A 20,136-nucleotide genomic window follows, 5' to 3' on the forward strand; every position below is an offset into this window, starting at 1 on the left:
TCTTGGATGACATCCTGATCTTTTCGGAGTCGCAGCAAGAACATGACAAGCACGTCAAGGAAGTGCTGGGCAGGCTAAAGCAACACAGGCTCTACGCCAAGCTGGAGAAGTGCCAATTTGACGTGCCGGAGGTGGATTTTCTGGGCTACAAGCTGTCTGCCAAGGGGCTCGCCATGGACAGCGCCAAGGTTCGAGCGGTGTTGGATTGGAAGAGCCCACGCAACCGGAAGGAGGTCCAACGGTTTGTCGGCTTTGCGAACTTCTATCGCAAGTTTATCAAGGGCTTCGCGATGCAGACGGCGGCCATCACTGACACCCTTAGCTCCAAGAAGAAGAAGTTCATCTGGACAGAGCAGGCGGAGCAGTCCTTTCAGGCCCTCAAGCGTCTCTTCGCGTCGGAAGAGCAGCTGCTTCATGTCAACCCCAGCATGCCGATGAGGGTGGAGACAGACGCTTCAGACAGAGCAGTGGGGGCGGTCCTGCTGCAGAAGGACCCGCAGGGCGTGTGGCGGCCGGGAGCGTTTTACTCCAGGAAGCTCAGCAAGTCCGAGCAGAACTACACCATATGGGACAGGGAGTTGCTGGCCATTCATGCAGCGTTCAAGGCGTGGAGGCACTTTCTGATCGGCGCCAAGCAAACGGTGCAGGTTTGCACGGACCACAAGAATCTGGAACACTGGCGCACGGCACAGTTCCTGAACCAGAGGCAGATACGTTGGGCTGAGTTCTTTGCGGACTTCGACTTCCGAATAGAGTATGTCCCGGGGGACACCAACATCATGGCAGACGCTCTCTCCCGCAAGCCACAGTATCTGGAGGACGCAACACCAGCGGCCGCCATGCACATCTTTGCACCGACAGTGTGGGCGTGCGCCGCGGCGACCGTGGACCTAGAGGCGGTGCGGCGAGCGTTGCAGGGGGACTCCTTCGCACGAACGAAGATGGCAGAGGTGCGAGGGGGCAAGGCAGCGGCCGACGGTTTCCAGCTACGAGATGGCTTGCTCATCCGTAAAGGGGCCATCTACGTGCCGGGTGACGAACTTCGAGCCAAGGTGCTACAGCAGCTGCACGACGCACCCACGGCCGGGCACTTTGGCAAGGAGAAGACGGTGGAATTAGTAGCCAGGGATTTCTGGTGGCCTGGAATGAGAGGGGAGGTCGCAGACTACGTAGCGAGGTGTGACACCTGCCAGAGGGCAAAGCCGGTGCACAAACCGCCGGCTGGACTGTTGGAGCCGCTGCAAACTCCGGTCGAACCTTGGGAAAGGGTGGCTCTGGACTTTGTCACGGATCTGCCCAGCTCAAGGGGCAAGACGGCAGTGTTGGTGGTGGTGGACCTGTTCTCCAAGATGGCGCATTTCATTCCGTGTGCTAAGGTGGCCACGGCGGAGCAAACCGCCAAACTGTTCATAGACCACGTGTTCAAGGTTCACGGTCTGCCACGGTCTATTCTGTCCGACCGCGGGCGGCAGTTCATCTCGAACTTCTGGCAGAAACTGATGGGCTTCCTAAACGTCAAGATCAATCTGGCGTCGGCGAGACACCCGCAGACCAACGGGCAAGCGGAGCGAGCCAATGCCATCATGCAGCAGTACCTGAGATGTTATGCAAACCAACAGCCTGCGACGTGGGTAGATTACCTGCCGCTTGCAGAGTTTGCCTACAACAACACGAAGCACGTATCCACGGGCGTCACGCCGTTCTTCGCCAACAACGGGCGGCACCCTAGAACCTTTCCGGGACTGGAATGCAGGGGAGAAGGGGAGCCGCAGTCAGCAGATGCGTTCGCGTCGGAGCTGCAGGAAGTCCACGATCAGCTGCGGCGCCACCTGGAGCTGGCTAAACACGCATACAAGGTACAAGCGGACAAACACAGAAGGGTTGGTGAAGAGCTCCACGTGGGAGACTGGGTCTGGTTAGCAGCCCACGCAGTGCCGGCCAGGTCGTTGGCCAAGAAGAAACTAGGGCATAAACAACTGGGGCCCTACCAAGTCGAAGAGCAGGTCAACCCGGTGGCTTTCAAGCTGGCGCTTCCGGAGGGTTCCAGAATGCATCCGGTGTTCCACAGATCGGTGCTCACTCCCTACAAGGCACCGCACAGGTTCCAGGAACCCGGAACGGCGCCGAGTCCGCTCAGAGAAGGAACGGGGCACGCGGGAGTGGCACAGGAGGAGCGCATCAACGAAGTCACGGAGATTTTGGACTCCAGATGGGGGGAAGAGGGAGTAGAATACTTTCTCGCCAGGGAGGGCACCCCGGCCAGTGCGAACAGCTGGGTGCCGGGCTACGCTTTAGACGAACCTCTGCTCAAAGACGAGTTTCATGCCCTCTTCCCACATAGACCTATGCCAGCAGACTTTTTCGACGACTGGCTTTTCACGCCCACGCTTTCGGACAGCACGTTCAGGGGGTTCGACTCGGACGAGGAACCAACACGAGACGTCCGTTCCCCGGAGGGGTCACCCTCGGGATCGGTCTCAGAACCCTCGTATTGGTGGGACGATAGGCCGGAGGAGCAGTTCCGCAGGAAGTGGCTGGACTGTTCCGGCAGAGCAACGCCGCCTGGAGGAAGTGCGGGAGAGACGGACATGGACATTTTCGGGGACGACCCTGGTTTCGAGCACGGCGGCACAGAGATGGAAGAGGAGGTGACTGTCGTCAACGAGAGCAGAGAGGAAGACCTGGAAGAGTTCCGCTGGAGGCCTGCCACGGGAAGCGACCGATATCCGACGTTCGTCCCTTTGCAACAGCAGCCCCCAGCTCCAGCACCGGAAGGAGGGGAGGGGGGACTGGGGGGCTTCGAGGGGGGGATGGATGTCAGGGGTTTAGGTGCAGAGGCACGGGCAAGGGAGGAAACAGAGAGCGAAGGGGAGGAGACAGAGGAAAGGATGAGTGATGACGACGACCCGAGATCTCCCAGTCTTTCCAGTGAATCAGAGGATTCACAGAAAGGAGCACCAGTGGCCAGGGCAAGGGGGGAGTCTAGGGAGGCACCCCAGGAAGATAGAGCCAGAGGAGACTCAGGGGGGAGCAGCTGGAAATCGGGACCAGCGTCACCGCCAGGAAGCAGGGAAGAGGAAAGGAGCCAGGAGGGAAGCGCTGGCAGCTCACCACAGGAGGGAGGGCAGGAGTCAGGAGTGGCCACACCTCCATCGGGGAGCGAGGAAACGGTTAAGAGGAAAGTGGAAGGTTGGGCGCGCGCGCCAAGTTCAAATGCAGAGGAAGGCGGCGCAGTGAGCAGCCCCGAAAGGGAACCGGGTCCTAAAGCCCGGCGCAAGGAGGCAGAAGGGTCCGGGTCAGCGTCAGAAGAATCCCGGAAGGAAGAAGCCCCGGGGGGTAGAGGGACCCAGAGGAGGACAGTCAGGAGGAAAAGGTGGAGCAAGGCTAGGATATTAAGTTGGTGCGCACGGGGCGGAGACTCAGACGGAGCCTCGCCGATCTAGCTAGTAGACGTAGAGTTGCAGACAGCAGCGTGAGAATGGAAACTGTAATTCAATAAAGACTTTTACTTAATGACCGCTGGCTAGCGTGATCCTCTGTGAGCTAGGATCTTGAAGCAGCTCTGACACATAATAATAATAATAATAATAATAATAATAATAATAATAATAATAATAAAAATTTTATTATTTATAGTCTGGGCTGGGTTTCCCCAGCCACTCTGGGCAGCTTCCAACAAAAGATTAAAAATACATTAAAACACTTATCTTCCCTCCCTTCTAGCCCAACAATGGGATCCTGCCTACTTAGTAGGTGCAGGCTTGGCTGAGTGAGACACAGCTCTCTCCCAGTAATTTGCCCCCCCCCCCAGATGAGAGAGAGTGAGTGAGCCAGGTAGGGGCTGCGAGTGCGCCCCCCAGATGTTGCGGCCGGTGCGGCTGGCCCCCCCTGCACCCCCCACACTACGCCACTGTCCCACGGTGCTATGGCTGAGGAGGCACACAAGGGGATTTAGCTGAGCAGGGCAGCACCTTTTTGTTAGAAGGTGGGAACTAGTTAATACGCAGCTGCCATCACTCTTGATTCACCAGAGCCTTAGTTTGCTAAGGTCAGTGAGTGAGGCTGCCAAGCAGGCTTGAGATTCCACACACCTCTTCCGATAAATTAAGTTACTGGCTTCCAGGACATAACTGCTGATAGGAAAGAAACAGAAAACAGTGTGGCCATGCCAAAAAGAAACACACAATCCAATAAGTTATATCAGGATAGTTTCTAAAACAGTTGGGCGTATGAATAGAGAGGTCGCTTGGACCTATCTTTAGAATTCCATTGGGTACACTGAGGGCCAAGCTAGATGATACGTTAACTTTGTAGCCATTCCCTTAAGTACACCGTATCTTGAGAGGACCCAATATGTTACTTACATATAGCACCCTAAACAACGCTGGGCCAGGTTATTGGAAACACTGACTTCCTATCTATAGCCCTATAAGAGCATTATAAGATCAGTCCTGCTGCTGCTCAATGATTACTGACTTGTAATGCAAAGGCAGGCTTTCTTACTGATTGTACAGGATCTATAGAATGTCCGCCCTGTTGACATTTGAGATTTGAGAATCTGTCTTGGCATTCCACCAGCTCTTGAAGACACATCTGTTTATACCAGCATTTCCTGATCCCTTGACCTGGATCTCCTGTTTTTGGTGTTGATTTATTTTTATGATACTGCTTTATGGTATGTTTTAATCATAGATTATAATTAGTATATTTGCCCTTTATATTTTGTAAACAGCTTATAAGTCAGTTTAGACATGGAGCAGCATATAATAACAACATCAACAAAAATAATAAATGGGTTTTTTTGGGGGGTTAACAGTTTTCCTCCCACATTGGTCCCAATCAGATTGGTACACCTGTGATTGCAATTTGTGTAAGGGGAAAAAAGCAAGTGGGAGTCCCCCCCCCCCCATCCTAATTGTTAGCATGCAGAAAGGGGGTGAGCCAAGTCAGGGCCTTGGCAATGGGCAAGCTGCCATGCTAGGTTCCTGATCCGAATCAGGCCTTCTGTACTTGCAATTTGTGTAACAAAAGCAATCCTGCACTTTAGAGCATAGATACCGAGCTAATATATCATCTCGTTTGACCCCCTCAAAAATAGTGAGATTATTACAGTACTTAATAAATAAGGGCTCATCAGGAGAAAGGGAAATGAAGGTTTTTATTCTGAGCTCCCATGTGGCCTGTGATACCTCAAGGAAACCATGGAGTCAAAGGGAATTTAGGTTGACCAATTCATGTATGCAAATGCTCACCTCTGCTTTTCTGCAGCAGTGTGGCATCAGGAGTGGGTAGTTTGCAGGGAGGGAGTGGTGGAGAGGTGAAGAAGTGCTTAAACCTGGTGCGGATAACCTTTGTCCCTTTAGATGTTGCTGAACTACAAGTCCCATCAGCCCTGGCAAGCGTGACCAATGGCAGGTATGACAAGAGCGGTAGTTTAGCAACATCTGGAGGGAAGATTGTCTTCCCCTTGCAGCTTCCCCAGCTATTTTTTCTCCTGTAGCCCCTTCTCCAAATAACACTTTGAGTCTTTGGAGAAGGAGCTGCATCACCTAGCAAAGTACCTTGAAGGCCATGTTTATACTTCAGCAACAGCTATACCGCCATTATCTGCTAGCTAGGAGATGTACTTTTCCAATTCCAGTTTTGTCTGTGAATACAGAACATGAACACGTGCCCTCAAATAGTTGCAAATATGGCTTTCTGTGCTGACTCAAAAATGAGTTTGAGTAATAAAGAAAAACCCAGCCTCTTAATTTGTTACGGAAGTACTGTATATCCAATTTTCGAATCAGAGGCAAGCAAGGGAGGAGCTGGCTTCTTCCTTTCTGTTAACTGCAATTTTTACAAGGCTACGGAGTGGATACATTTTGGCTAAAGTTGGTGGGAGTTTAGGACAGGGGTTGTGGATTTAATTAACACCCCCTTTCTTCCTGCTCCCTCAGTAATTTGAGCACTGTGTATAACTATTCTAATCCAGGACAATTAACAGTAACTTTTAAGTGTTTTTATGTTCTGAACACACTTGAAAATAAATACTGATTTAAGCCCTTCTTTCAGCTGAACGTTTGCCAAAAGCCACATTATTCACAGGTCCCACTGTACATGCAGCTACTCAGCTCTGTCCTTTGTCACCTATAAAATCAAAAGCTCCAGTTTCTTCCATTCTTCTCACAGGGGCCCCAAACTGTCTGGGACTTGGCTGTGGGAATGTAGGGGTGTTGAGGCAAACATAAACCCTTTCCTAGAAGCTAGGCCTCATAAACACAGGCAGTGGTTGATGGAATAACAGCTTCACACTAGGCTAGATATAGGGATTTGCTGCTAAAATGTTGCTACAGGGCTCAACAGCACTCAATTTACAAAACCTGAAATCCGTTTTATTTGAGATCCAATGGAAATTCTAATTTGGACCCTAAATGGAATCCACGCATGGAAATAGGGCATCTGCAGCAGAGATGATAGTTTGTTTGCAGATTCCAACATGGCCCTATAATGAACAGTAAAATAAATACAGACAGTTTGAGATCCATAGAGAACAAGTAGTTGACCCAGTGTCCTTTGCAAGAGAAAAAAAAGCAGCAGCTAATAGCAAACTTCTGGAGCTTGTTGATCCAGTGTCAGTATTTGCTGCAAGTTCCAAATTGTGAAATCTCTCCACGATGTGGGACAGATGTTGTGGCAAAGAAAATAAAAACAAACAGACATGAGGCTGGGAAAGGCAGAGACTAAAATGACACCATGTTCTAATTCCCTGTGGGACAGCTCCATGCAGCTTTCCAAATGACTGGACCAATGAGCAATTGGAGACTGAACAAGTCATATAAACAGAGCAGCTCAAGGTCTGCAATCAGTTCTGTGGAGTGTCTACAGTGTGAGCAGCAATTCCCAAAGGCAGGGGAGGAGGAAGGAATAACTTTGCTCCGGTGTCTTCTAAATGATCCTGACAATGCTGTGTCCAGAGCTGTTTGCGTAACAAAATGTACTCAAGTGGATTTTTTACAAAGCGCACTCTGGTTCCTAGGGCAGTAGATCAACAAAAGGATATTCAATTAATTCAGGCGAAGGAATTCCCTCTTGCAGAGGAACTAATTCAGAAGTGGAGGTAAGATAAGGGCAGAGATGTACCAAAGGGAAATAAATGGGTTTATTGTCCTTCATTCAGAAGAGAGGTATAGAGGAATCAACAGCAGCTGCAGCTAAGACAAAAAGAGGAAAGACTGAATAAATAGCCCAAAGAAGATAAGGACATTACATGCATCCTTCAGTCACTTGGACCTGGAAAAGTGACCTGAAAATACCCTAAACTTCAATATTAATAAACTTCTCCCTCTTTCATAATACTAGGATCAGGGTCCTCCAAGGAAGCTGAGTATTGGAAGATTCAGGACAGGACAAGAGGCAGCACATGCTGAAACTGAATAACTGGCTGCCACAAGATGGTGTGGTGGCCACCAACATGGACAGCTTTAAAATGGGATTAGACAAATTCACAAAGGATAAGGCTGCCAACAGCTACTCCTCACCATGGCTAAGTGTCCTTCACCCAGTATTGGTGACAGTATATTCATGAATAACAGTTGCTGAAGAATTCAAATAGGGAAAGTGTGCTCAAGTCTTTCTGGTGGGTTTTCCATAGACGTCAGGTTGGCCACTGACATCAGGAATCACAAGACAGAGAAGCCAGTAGGAGAACACTTCAATCTCCCAGGACATTCAATACAGGATCTCAAAGCAGCTGTCTTATTACAAAAGAATTTAAGAAACAGACTTGAAAGAGAAGTTGCTGAATTACAACTTATCACTAAACTGAAAACTATGGAGAGACATGGTCTTAATAGAGATATTGGATTCCTGTCTCATTATATATGCTAATCATCTGCATACTATCCCTTGCTTTTTCCTGTAGGACTAATTGCAGTTAACAGTCATCAACAGGTTTACCATACCCATTGAGTCAATCACCCATTTCCTACTACCCTCCCCACCCCACCCTCCCACTATATATAAGGGTCTGGTGACTTCTGTTTCGGTGTATCTGAAGAAGTGTGCATGCACACGAAAGCTTATACCAAGAACAAACTTAGTTGGTCTCTAAGGTGCTACTGGACAGTTTTTTAATTTAATTTTATTTATATATTTTGACTTTCTCAGACCAACATGGCTACCTACCTGAATCTAGGTAGACCACTGTGAGAAGAGGATACAAGGGCCTTTGGTTTGAGCCAGCAGGGCTGATGTACTTAATTTTAATAAAATATAGAGATCTTCTCAAGACACTTTCTCAAATGGGTTTCCCATGTTTTCTGATCAGTTTGAAATTGCCGTTAGAACAGTTAGGAGCTTTTCCTTACCAGCAAGAACCCAGCCACAAATATAAAGGGAACATTCTGAAGCTGAAAGTTTGAAAAGAACACAGGGAAGATATTATTTTACCTGAATTGTTCGTTTCATCTCCAACTACAGCTTGTAAAAGCTTAGTAACAGCAGGATTGTGTTATCTGAGGAAAACCAAAAACCAACCTTACTTAACCCATAGTTACTTAAAATATATCCGACAATCAAAGACAACTGCCCTCCACTCTTATTAACTTAATGACAACAAATTATCTAGTTTAAATGGCCCAATGTAATCAGGTTAACAATTGACGAATCTGCTGATCAAATCAGAATGCTGGTTGTTCTAGACAGTGACTTTGCACCACTTCAGAATGGAAGAGGGGAATTGTGTAAGTACTATGCCTTTGTAAAATAAAACTCTCCAAGTTGGACCCAAGCTAAGTTAGTTGAACTTAAGTGAACTTAAAATCAATGGGGCAAGTTAATCATGACATACTGTAGTTTCCCAAGACGTCAATGGAATTTAAGTTAAACTAACCATTTGGATCAATACTTCTATATACAACATGCCTGGGGAAAGAATCCAAAACTAGCCTTTTCCACTGGAATATGATTTCTAGCTGCAGGAGATTTTTTTAACACATAGAAACATTCAAATATGTTCCCCCACCATCTGTATTTTGAGTTCCATAAGTGCTGTATCATGTGCTGATTCTGAACATGTAAATCCTTATCAGAATCACAGCATCACCATCACAGGACTTGAAGAAATCTCAAGAGCAAATTAGTTCAAGCTTCTATGGTGAAGCAATGTTTGCAACAACTTAAGCTATCTCTCACTGATGCTTAACTTCTCATAAATACCAGTCGGTAACTTGAGAACTTTCCTAAGCAATGTATTCCATCACCGTCACCAACAGCAGGCTTTCCGTAGGCCAGTAATTTCCAGTTCTGGATATATTGTGGAATCTATACCTTTTACAGGATGTTCTACTTTCCAGTGTATCTTCTCTAGCCAGAATTCTTGGACTTCAACGAACTGTGTTAGCTAGGGCTAATGGGACTTGTAGTCCAAAACTACAAGTTGGGGAAGACTGACTTGTGTCTTTCTCTTTTAAGTGAAGCTTGACGTGAGACATTACTCCATCTCAGGCCTAAAGAACACAAAGCCCCAGTTGTTTCCAGTGTCCTAGACCTAGATCTTTTGTGTCTTACTAATAGGACCCAAAATATTATTTGACATTTTGCAGCAATGTCACATTGCCAACATATTTGTGCTCACATGATTGACTCTACTCCCAGAGTTTTCTCTGTGCTGCTGTTTAGCTACTTATCCCCAAACTAACGCACTTTGATTTTGTGTGTGGATGAAGCTTATTTTTTTATTTTTCTAGCCATTGCTTGTTGGTAACAAGCTTGCTTTGCCTTGGAAATTCTCATGTTTAATCCTTGGCATTGCCATCTAAAACTATATTGGGCCTTGTAGAGCCACTGCTAGTTAAACAGACATGCTGGGATAGATGATTCTGTGGTCTGATTTAATACAAAGCCGCGTCATATAATACCCCCATTTATCAAGAAGATCACAGAATCATAGAATTGTAGACTTGGAAGGACCATTAGGATTATCTAGTCCACCCCCTGCAATGCAGGAATATGCAGCTGTCCCATATGGAGATCGAACCTGCAACCTTGGCATTATCAGCACCACATACTAACTAACTAAGCTATCCAGTTGGTGGATTTTACTGCAAGCCTCCCAAGTCATTTCAGCCTACTAAGCTTGGGAAAGATTGAGGGCACAAGGAGAAGGGGACGACAGAGGACAAGATGGTTGGACAGTGCTCTCGAAGCTACCAGCATGAGTTTGACCAAACTGCGGGAGGCAGTGGAAGACAGGAGTGCCTGGCGTGCTCTGGTCCATGGGGTCACGAAGAGTCGGACACCACTAAACGACTAAACAACAACAACAATTGATCTGAATGGTTTCCTTTTTGGTTTCTCATCATAATATTAATATCACTGTTAAATACCAAATTTAGGAAAACATGAATGAGTTTAGTTTGAAACATTTTTCTTAAAATGGTGATAGTGTTGGGAAGCATGTATGTTCGGTTTTTTTCTTTAATCCTCATCTTGTCTCTCTGAAGTTTGTCATTTCCCAAACGCTTGTTGTTTAGTCGTTTAGTCGGGTCCGACTCTTCGTGACCCCATGGACCAGAGCACGCCAGGCACTCTTGTCTTCCACTGCCTCCCGCAGTTTGGCCAGACTCATGTTTGTAGCTTCAAGAACACTGTCCAACCATCTCGTCCTCTGTCGTCCCCTTCTTCTTGTGCCCTCCATCTTTCCCAACATCAGGGTCTTTTCCAGGGAGTCTTCTCTTCTCATGAGGTGGCCAAAGTATTGGAGCCTCAGCTTCACGATCTGTCCTTCCAGTGAGCACTCAGGGCTGATTTCCTTAAGAATGGATACGTTTGATCTTCTTGCAGTCCATGGGACTCTCAAGAGCCTCCTCCAGCACCATAATACAAAAGCATCAATTCTTCGGCGATCAGCCATTTTATGGTCCAGCTCTCACTTCCATACATCACTACTGGGAAAACCATGGCTTTAAGTATATGGACCTTTGTTGGCAAGGTGATCTCTCTGCTTTTTAAGATGCTGTCTAGGTTTGCCATCGCCTTTCTCCCAAGGAGCAGGCGTCTTTTAATTTCGTGACTGCTCCCACCATCTGCAGTGATCATGGAGCCCAAGAAAGTAAAATCTCTCACTGCCTCCATTTCTTCCCCTTCTATTTGCCAGGAGGTGATGGGACCAGTGGCCATGATCTTCGTTTTTTTTATGTTGCGCTTCAGACCATATTTTGCGCTCTCCTCTTTCACCCTTATTAAAAGGTTCTTTAATTCCGCCTCACTTTCTGCCATCAAGGTTATGTCATCTGCATATCTGAGGTTGTTGATATTTCTTCTGGCGATCTTAATTCCGGCTTGGGATTCATCCAGCCCAGCCTTTCGCATGATTAATTCTGCATATAAGTTAAATAAGCAGGGAGACAATATACAGCCTTGCCGTACTCCTTTCCCAATTTTGAACCAATCAGTTGTCCATATCCAGTTCTAACTGTAGCTTCTTGTCCCACATAGAGTGTTCTCAGGAGACAGATGAGGTGATCAGGCACTCCCATTTCTTTAAGAACTTGCCATAGTTTGCTGTGGTCAACACAGTCAAAGGCTTTTGCATAGTCAATGAAGCAGAAGTAGATGTCTTTCTGGAACTCTCTAGCTTTCTCCATAATCCAGCGCATGTTTGCAATTTGGTCTCTGGTTCCTCTGCCTCTTCTAAATCCAGCTTGCACTTCTGGGAGTTCTCGGTCCACATACTGCTTGAGCCTTCCTTGTAGAATTTTAAGCATAACCTTGCTAGCGTGTGAAATGAGTGCAATTGTGCGGTAGTTGGAGCATTCTTTGGCACTTCCCTTCTTTGGGATTGGGGTGTAGACTGATCTTCTCCAATCCTTTGGCCACTGCTGAGTTTTCCAAATTTGCTGGCATATTGAGTGTAGCACCTTAACAGCATCATCTTTTAAAATTTTAAATAGTTCAGCTGGAATATCATCACTTCCACTGGCCTTGTTATTAGCAGTGCTTTCTAAGGCCCATTTGACTTCACTCTCCAGGATGTCTGGCTCAAGGTCAGCAACCACACTACCTGGGGTACACGAGACATCCCAAACGCTTAAGTACCGCCAAACTACAACATCCCAGCAGCCCATCAGTCCACATATATCTGCATGCAGTGCTTGATACTTAAATAACTCAGGGCAGTGTCTCAGCACATGAGACAAATCTACATAGTATTTGCAAATGCTGGTGTATAGATGCAGATTTGGGTCTCTGAGCACATTAAGATGGTGAGTGGCTGGGGTTTCACTGGCAATGTGCTTTGGAGCATGCCCAACATCCCTGTAGATAAAGGTTTTTTAAAATACGTTTTAACAAAATTAAAGAGGAGGGTGAAAGGAGTCCTGGGACCAATGCAAAAGACCCTAGACATGCTTAAAGCCCCTGGGTCATCTTCTAATAGTACTCTTAGTATACAGAGACATAATCGTGCAAATAAGGGCCTGTAGGCAAATATATTGTGCTCCGACACCCCTGTGTACTTCTCCATATTGGTGCACGTATGAAGCATATCTGGTTAACAGACACACACTTGTTCTTTCCCTATGTAAGAGCTTCCACTGAAAGAGGAAGAGCGAGTGAGAAAATGAGCATGTACTGTCTGGACATCTTTTACTTGCAGAAAGGGGAACTTATGCATAACTTGCATAGGGAACTCGGGGGAGGGTTCTCTTCACTTGGTATATCCAGCCAGATAACCATGAATAGGATTACCTGAAACATATGAGGCAGTCAAGCCTAATGCTGCCTTTAATGGAATACAGTGGCATTAACTTGAGTGAATTCTTCATTGATTCCATGGTGATAATGTTGCACATTGCATGCATACACTTGCTTCCAGCGTTTATCTTTTTTAAAAAAACCTGTAAAAATGAGCTCCATATCACAACAGATTACATGGGTGCACCCAGCATTCCTTTCATAGTTAAATTGGGTTGCATGTTTTACCAAAACTTTCAAAATGGGATGCTTAGGAAGTAAAATGCATTTTACATGCTCATCACTCTGGAAAGTCTGTAGGCATATATTTATCCTCTCCACCATGCATATAGTGTGTGGTGTGGCTTATGTGCCTGATCTTAGAAAAAAGGGTACAGTAGTCATTTGCATTTGAATGTATGCCACACATCATATGCAACATTGCATACATCAAAGTCAAGCAAATATGCACATCCGACACCCTACCACACATCTAGTCCCGAGAATGATGAGCATCTGAACTAGCTCTTACCTTCGTGATGAATGAGGGCAGAATGTTTTTGCCCTTCAGAAAACCTCTCTAAAGCCATTGCTAATATGGTTTGCATCCATTAAAATTTGTACAGATTTACAATTGCTTATTCTTTGAGCATTGAGGCTGACCTTAAGAAAAGAGAGAGAAATCACACATGCAACCACAAAACAAAACAAAATGCAGCTGGCCTGGTTTAAAGTCAGCCAAAGAGCAGCCTACTTACTTTCTTCCTCACATCAGTATAGCATAGTTCTGGAAATGACTTTTTTATGCTATTCATAGCAGTGTCTATATTTGTGTGTTGTGGAAGCAAGTGGAGATAGAACTAAAAAAATATCCAGTTATCTATCCATATAATCATAAATCATATTTCCTCCATTGTAACTTATTCCTCGTGCCTTTATCCATTCTCAACACTGTTAATAACAATGATAATTATATAATCTTCTTTAACTCTAGGATTCTATTCAGACTTCATAATCTTCACAAACATCTGTGGAGTATCCTTATCTTCTTTGTTATGCAGTTCCCGTTAAGCAAAACAAACCTTGACAATATCCATTTTCCCATGCTTAATCTTCTGGCTACTGCTCTGGCTTCCTAGTCTTCCTAGGCCTACTAAATACTGGAGCGAGAATGAACCTTATACCTGTAAGACTTTAAAATTTTATCCTGCAGAGGAAGATAACCTCTTAACAAAATACTTAATTTTTATGAAGTGTCAACAACATGAGAGTCAAGGTTACCTTCTTCTTCTCTCTCCCAATGTATCATCTCCAGAGAGCAGGTAGCAGGTTCTGTGATGTACTTGACCCTAAGAGTGCTACTGTCAGAGAAGAAAATACTTTTGTTATTTGGTTATTTTGTAATTATTATTTGTTATTTACCAAGGACAATTACATACCACCATCAAAAATTGAGCCACTCAATGTAACTTACAGGACAAATTAAAAACAAACCTTCCAAATGGACAATCTACTGAGGGTGAGTTTACCAGGCAGTGTTTCTTGGTATGAGAAAAGGGACTTACAAAGGTATTCTACTCCCTCTTTTCATATGAAGAAGCTTAGGAAGGGATGTAACAGGAAAAGGAAAAGCTTCATGGGTTAGCAAAACACAAGTTGCAAAGAGTGCCTCTATTTAGTTTGGAGAGGCTCCTTAAAAAGTATATTCATATTCATGCTGATGTAATATTTAAAATGGGTGCTTGACAACATCTACAAAACATGTCAAATGCTATGTCCTACAATATAATTTCATTGGGTATTTCGAGACAACTTGTTTATTGAGCAGGTTAGGGAAGGTTAGATGCTGCTGCATCAAAGCCAATGTTACCCCACAGTTTCCAGTGCATTTTCCTATTACTTTTCTTTTTGCAAAAGTCTGATCTTTGAGGGTAACTGATTCATTTCACAATACCTCCCAAACAATCTTAACTGCACAACCTAAATTTGGTGGTATGTGACTGAATCCTACCCCAAAATAGCAACTGGCTGGAATCCCCTTTTGTGTTTTAAGGGACAACAATGGAGGTGCTAAGATGCATCAAGTTATTAAAAAGCCCACCAGGAGGGGAAATTAAATATGTCACAAATTTCTGCATAGTAGAATGACATCCTATAGATAGTAAACTTTGTAAGTTGCAAATTTAACTGCTATGATTACAGGAAGGAACTAGCTAATTCTAAGGTCCGATTCATTTGTGCTCTTTGGCTTCTTTTTCACATTAGTGCACTTAGGTAGTGTTAGATTCTGGACTTAATGGTATTATGCCACACCCCCTCTTGAGACGATAATGTGTGGAAGGCCATAGCTCAGTGGCAGAGGACCTGCTTTGCCATGCAGAAGGTCACAGTTCAAACCCCAGCATTTTCAGGCAGGGCTGGGAAGGTCCCCAGTCTGAATCCCTGGAGAACCACTTCCAGTCACTGATCACTACTGAGCCAGATGGACCAATGGGTGTCCTATGTTATTCAAAATGGGTTTTTTTGTTAGTTAGTTTGTTTTGTAAACTGCTTAGAGGTTTTCCTATACTCAAGCAGAATATAAATTTTGTTAGATAAAATAAATAAAACAAAATGTGGAAAGTAATAATAATAATAATAATAATAATAATAATTTATTATTTATAATAAAAGTCAGATAGTTGTTTATTTCCTTGACATCTGATGGGAGGGTGTTCCACAGGGCAGGCGCCACTACTGAGAAGGCCCTCTGCCTGGTTCCCTGTAACCTCACTTCTCACAGTGAGGGAACCGCCAGAAGGCCCTTGGAGCTGGACCGCAGAACAATGGGGGTGGAGATACTCCTTCAGGTATACTGGGCCAAGGCCAAGGCCGTTTAGGGCTTTAAAGGTCAACACCAACACTTTGAATTGTGCTCGGGAGCCAATGTAGGTCTTTTAGGACCGTTGTTATATGGTTTCGGCAGCCACTCCCAGTCACCAGTCTAGCTGCCCCGCGTAGAGTACATTGCATTAGTCCAAGCGGGAGATAACCAGAGCATTCACCACTCTGGCGAGATAGTCTGCGGGTAGTTAGGGTCTCTGGTAGACAGATGCCCTGGAAACAGAATAGACCTGTGCCTCCATGGACAGCTGTGAGTCCAAAATGACTCCATTTGGAGGCCTTTCTGCTCATTCTTCAGAGTAGGTGCCCTGGACTTCCGTCCCAAAGGCTTCTTCTTATGGCACCGTTTATTTGTTTAAGAGCTCAGAGGCTGCTTGTGTGACCAGTGTAAGATTGGCGGAGGGACCCTGCAGTTCCAGTTCCAACAGAAGGAGATAGGGAACTTATGATTTCTCAGACACATTGCATGCTTAATTAAAGCAACAGCCAGTGGGAATTTTGATTCCCTAAGGGCGCAGTTAAAAACCCCACCCTGTTGCTGTGTCTTTGTGGATCCAATCATAGGCGCCGACTCCATGGGGCCTGAGGGGGCCCGAGACCCCTCAAAAATTCGTTTGGGGGGGCTCTGCCCACCCAATAATCTCGGGCGCCCCTCCAGCAGAGCGCCGCCGCCGTCCCTTCCTCCACCTCCGGCTCCTGGGGCTGGGGGCTTTCCCCGGCCGGCGGGGCGGAGCTTCCCAGGGCCCTACCCAGCGGCCGCGCCTGCAAAAGTTGCAGCCCGAAGCGGCAACAGCCCGCGGAGCAGCAGAAGTTCTTCGGAGAGAGCCGCTGCTGCGCCACCACCAGCCCCAACGTCACCATGTGAGCCCCGTTCGCAGGCGGAGGGGGACCAATCCTGATCTGGGGGCGGTGGGCGGGCGTCGGGGCTCCCCGCTAGCTGCCCTGCTTGGGGCGGCGCCTCCCCGGCCTTAGGCCCCGGCCCGCAGCCCGGTTGCTCTCCCTCCCTTTCGCTTTTGCACCCCGGCGCGCTGGCCCGTCCCGTTGCTCCTGGCCGCCACGGAGGGTTGTGAAAGTCGGCCGGACACTCTCTCGTTTCTTTTCCCAGGCTAGCGTGGCGTGGGCAGAGGCGCGGCCTCTAGGCATAGGCAGAGTGCCTTCGGGGACGCGTCTCCACCGACGCACAGAACCAATTATCCAAGAACACTATAAATTTTTAAAATTATATTTGATCTCTAATCAAGTGTTTTAGACACATAGACATTCTGTGAAGTAAAGGTGTCTTAATATGGTTTATTGGCCTGAACAAGAGAAATATTTGCATTTAGTGTGGGGAGCATTTGACTATCAAACCTGTTTCTTCTGTACTGTTTCAGAACTAAATTATATGACTAATGAATACTTTTATCATTGTTTCTGTGTTTTAAGCTTATGGAATTGCTTTGAGAACTCTGCAAGGGTTGTTTCCCACTTGATTTTTAATAATTTATTTCTACTTTCACATTTGACTTGAATAGAAAAAGATTCTAATTTATTTGTCTGTACTTGCCTATTTAAAATTAATAGAAAAAAAATTCTCTTAATCTTTTCTATATATATATTTTAAAATGAAGTAATTTGTGAGAAATAATCTGTTCCCATGCTGCTAATGTTAATTATAACTGACCCAATGAAAACAGTGGGGCTGTCTGCCCTATTAATTTTAGTAGGTTTTGGTCACAATCAACTTTAGTTGGATCGAAACCTACAAAATGGGTGTTCCATTTTTTAATCTTATAGAGGCTTTTTGCCAAATGTATTTTGTCTTTTATGAAAGAATGTGAACTTTTAATGTTGAGTTGTTCTCAAGTTCTGAACACACAAGCACTAGAAACTACTGAATGAAATTACTTGAAAAGTGGTCTGTGATATATTTTCTTCTGGGAAATAAGGGATTTCTCTAGCGTGAAAAATTGTGACAAAAACAAAAAAACTGTCTTTGTGTAAAGTGGGGGGGGGGGAATTAAAGAGTCAAAGCTCTGTGTGTGTGTCATGTCATTTTGCTATAAATAAAACTTACCTGAGTAGCATACTATACTGAGGAAAATCTGCAGGATTCATTTTACAAGCCTTTATTTTTGCTCAGGGGTAGGCAACCTAAGGCCCGTGGGCCGGATGTAGCCAATCGCCTTCTCAATCTAGCCCATGGATGGTCTGGGAATCAGTGTGTTTTTACATGGGTAGAATGTGTGCTTTTATTTAAAATGCATCTCTGAGTTATTTGTGGGGCATAGGAATTCATTCATCCCCCCCAAAAAAAATATAGTCCAGCCCACCAACACCGCCGCCTCGAACTGCGTTCTCCCGGCTACCCGAGCGAACCAGCGGCAGGACCCCGGTCTGGGCCCCCCCAATATTTTTTATAAGTCGGCGCCCTTGGATCCAATGCCACACCCACAGCCTGACTGCTCATGCCTGCTGCAATTGAAGGAGGGGATGATGATCAGACCTGGTCCCTGTGCACAAATATCAGGTCCATATTGGAACTGGATGCTGTTGCATGATAGTAGCGAGATTGGCTCAGGTTCAAGTGGACTGGTTTGATCCCACCCTCAGAATGCCCTATTGTGGGGCTTTTTGCTGGCCTCCACCATTGGGTGTACCACCAGTGGGCCTCCTGCCCACCCATGTTTGGTAGCCATTAGGGGGAGATTGCTGCTCATAGAGCTCATTCTGATTGTGGGTGGTAAGATTTGCCCAGCACATGGAAACAGGTAAACTGAAATCACTCTCTTCTAATAGTTAAGATTCTAGACGGTCACCCAATTGCAATAAGATACCCACTCTCGTCTCATCTATACATGCACATGAATACTCCTTGGTCTTATCTTTGGCAGCACATAAGGGATGAATTTTGGAACACAGGAAAAAGATTGTACAGAAGCGTCCAAGGGAGGCCTGTACAGGGATGAGGTGATGCTGTCTCATCCTGTGCCAGCTGTGCTCTTAACAAATCTTGTGCAGTAAATTAGAGCAACCTTTTTTGGCTGTTGCAAGTTATTGTGCTAGTAACTCTCTCAAGGAAACATCAGTCTGGAATCTGCAGTGTGGGCCCTGAGAGATAACATCCACTTCCTGGGAAAGCACTAGCATGGAATAACAATTAACCCCCGTATTAATTATTGCATTATTCTCTTACTAATAATACATTGGCTGAGTGTTTTATGAAGCTTAAATAATGAGCTGTAATCAAGAAGAGTATTAGTTTATCATTACTGGGGTGTGTGAGAGAGTTGAGTAAGCATGCTTGCTTTTCATAGTTGGTGACATGCTGTGCTGGAAAGGCTGAGGAAACAGATTAATGGACAAGGCGCAGGCTCTCCCTGGTCTGCTAAGGCATTGCTTTAAGAGAGAGAGTTCAACATAAGGTTGTTGCTAAGGCTGCTGAACTAATCGGGGCTCAACAACAGGAACTGTGCTGCAGTCACCCTGAAACTAAGCAGGTGTGGACCTGGTCAATAAACTGGGTGAGATACTTTTGTGAGCCCCTTGCAACATACTTCTTTTAAAGGGAGGGACCCCAGCCAAAGTGGCAGAGCACATGCTTTGCACTTAAAAGGTTCCAGGTTGAATCCCTGGCATCTCCAACCAAAAAGGAATGGGCAGCAGGTGATAGAAAAGGCCTGGCTCCCTGGAGAGCGGCTTCTCCTCAGGTAATACCGGGCTAGATGGACACGTAGTCTGACTTTGTATAAGGTAGCTCCCCATGCTTCCTGATCAAGGAAAACTTGATACAACTTGCTTCTTCTCTGAAGCCTGTCTCTGCCTGTAGCTGGCAGACAGGCCACTGGCAGCAGCACCCGCCAGCAGTGGGGTCTGCTTGTTGAATTGTTTCTTTAAATGTAAAGGTTCATCATTGTTCCACCCAATGTGTATGCCTTTAAGGGGCCAGAGCAAGGGCCAGAGCAGGATAATGAGACCCAGCTTTACAGCTGTGAAACATAGCAGGTGCTGCTGAGTTGTATTGATTAAGCTGTGTCAGCATTTGGGTGTAGTATATAAGGAGCAGCACCTAGTTCTCCCATCACCCTGGGGGATGGGTTGGTGGTTGGGTCTGGTTTGTTGATGTATTTAGTGTAAATGGGGTTTTTGTTATTGTAATTAAAACCTTGTTTAAGTTATTTTTGAGTCCCTTTTTAATGCATGGTCTCCCCAGCAAGCTCTCTGCAGCGCTACCATACTGCAAATAGCCAACACTGTTGCCAGCTAGCAGGCCATCCAAGCTGAATACCATCACCCTCCAGGTATGGTGGCTGACCATGGGCTTCACAAGCCTTCGGTTTCTGCTACCTGGAACTACAGAAGCAAGAGGCTTGTCGGGTCCTACAGGATCACACTACAAGGCTGGTGGGCTGTGGCAGGAATAACATGTTACTATAGCAGTTGGATATTTTTTTTTATACCAGAAACCATATGTGCCATGTGGTATGACAAGTAAGTGACATTTACACATCTAGGGGAAATTCCAAACATGCTGCGTTAAGGGCTGTCTCTCTGTGT

At 45.9% G+C, this 20,136-nt stretch overlaps 2 protein-coding genes across 9 annotated transcripts in view; one reads left to right on the plus strand and one right to left on the minus strand.

The window, feature by feature from the left end:
* The window catches only part of LOC308597318 (uncharacterized protein), a 146,941-nt gene that overhangs the window by 35,974 nt on the left and 90,831 nt on the right, over nucleotides 1-20,136 (plus strand). The window lies entirely within an intron of this gene.
* Nucleotides 1-20,136, minus strand: part of RAD51B (RAD51 paralog B) — a 403,358-nt gene that overhangs the window by 25,431 nt on the left and 357,791 nt on the right. For 2 of the 5 annotated variants that reach the window (XR_014012866.1, XR_014012867.1), the window contains exons 10-12: nucleotides 13,999-14,078; nucleotides 13,250-13,380; nucleotides 8,434-8,498 (exon numbers count right to left, since the gene is read on the minus strand). The gene's annotated coding sequence lies outside the window, so the exon portion shown is untranslated. Of the gene's footprint in view, nucleotides 1-7,058; nucleotides 8,499-13,249; nucleotides 13,381-13,998; nucleotides 14,079-20,136 lie in introns of those variants that run through there. The other 3 variants (XR_014012868.1, XR_014012869.1, XR_014012870.1) reach the window with 3 other exon arrangements.

The sequence above is a fragment of the Podarcis bocagei genome (genome assembly GCF_964188305.1).
Source record: "Podarcis bocagei genome assembly, chromosome: 1".
Lineage (NCBI taxonomy): Eukaryota > Metazoa > Chordata > Lepidosauria > Squamata > Lacertidae > Podarcis > Podarcis bocagei.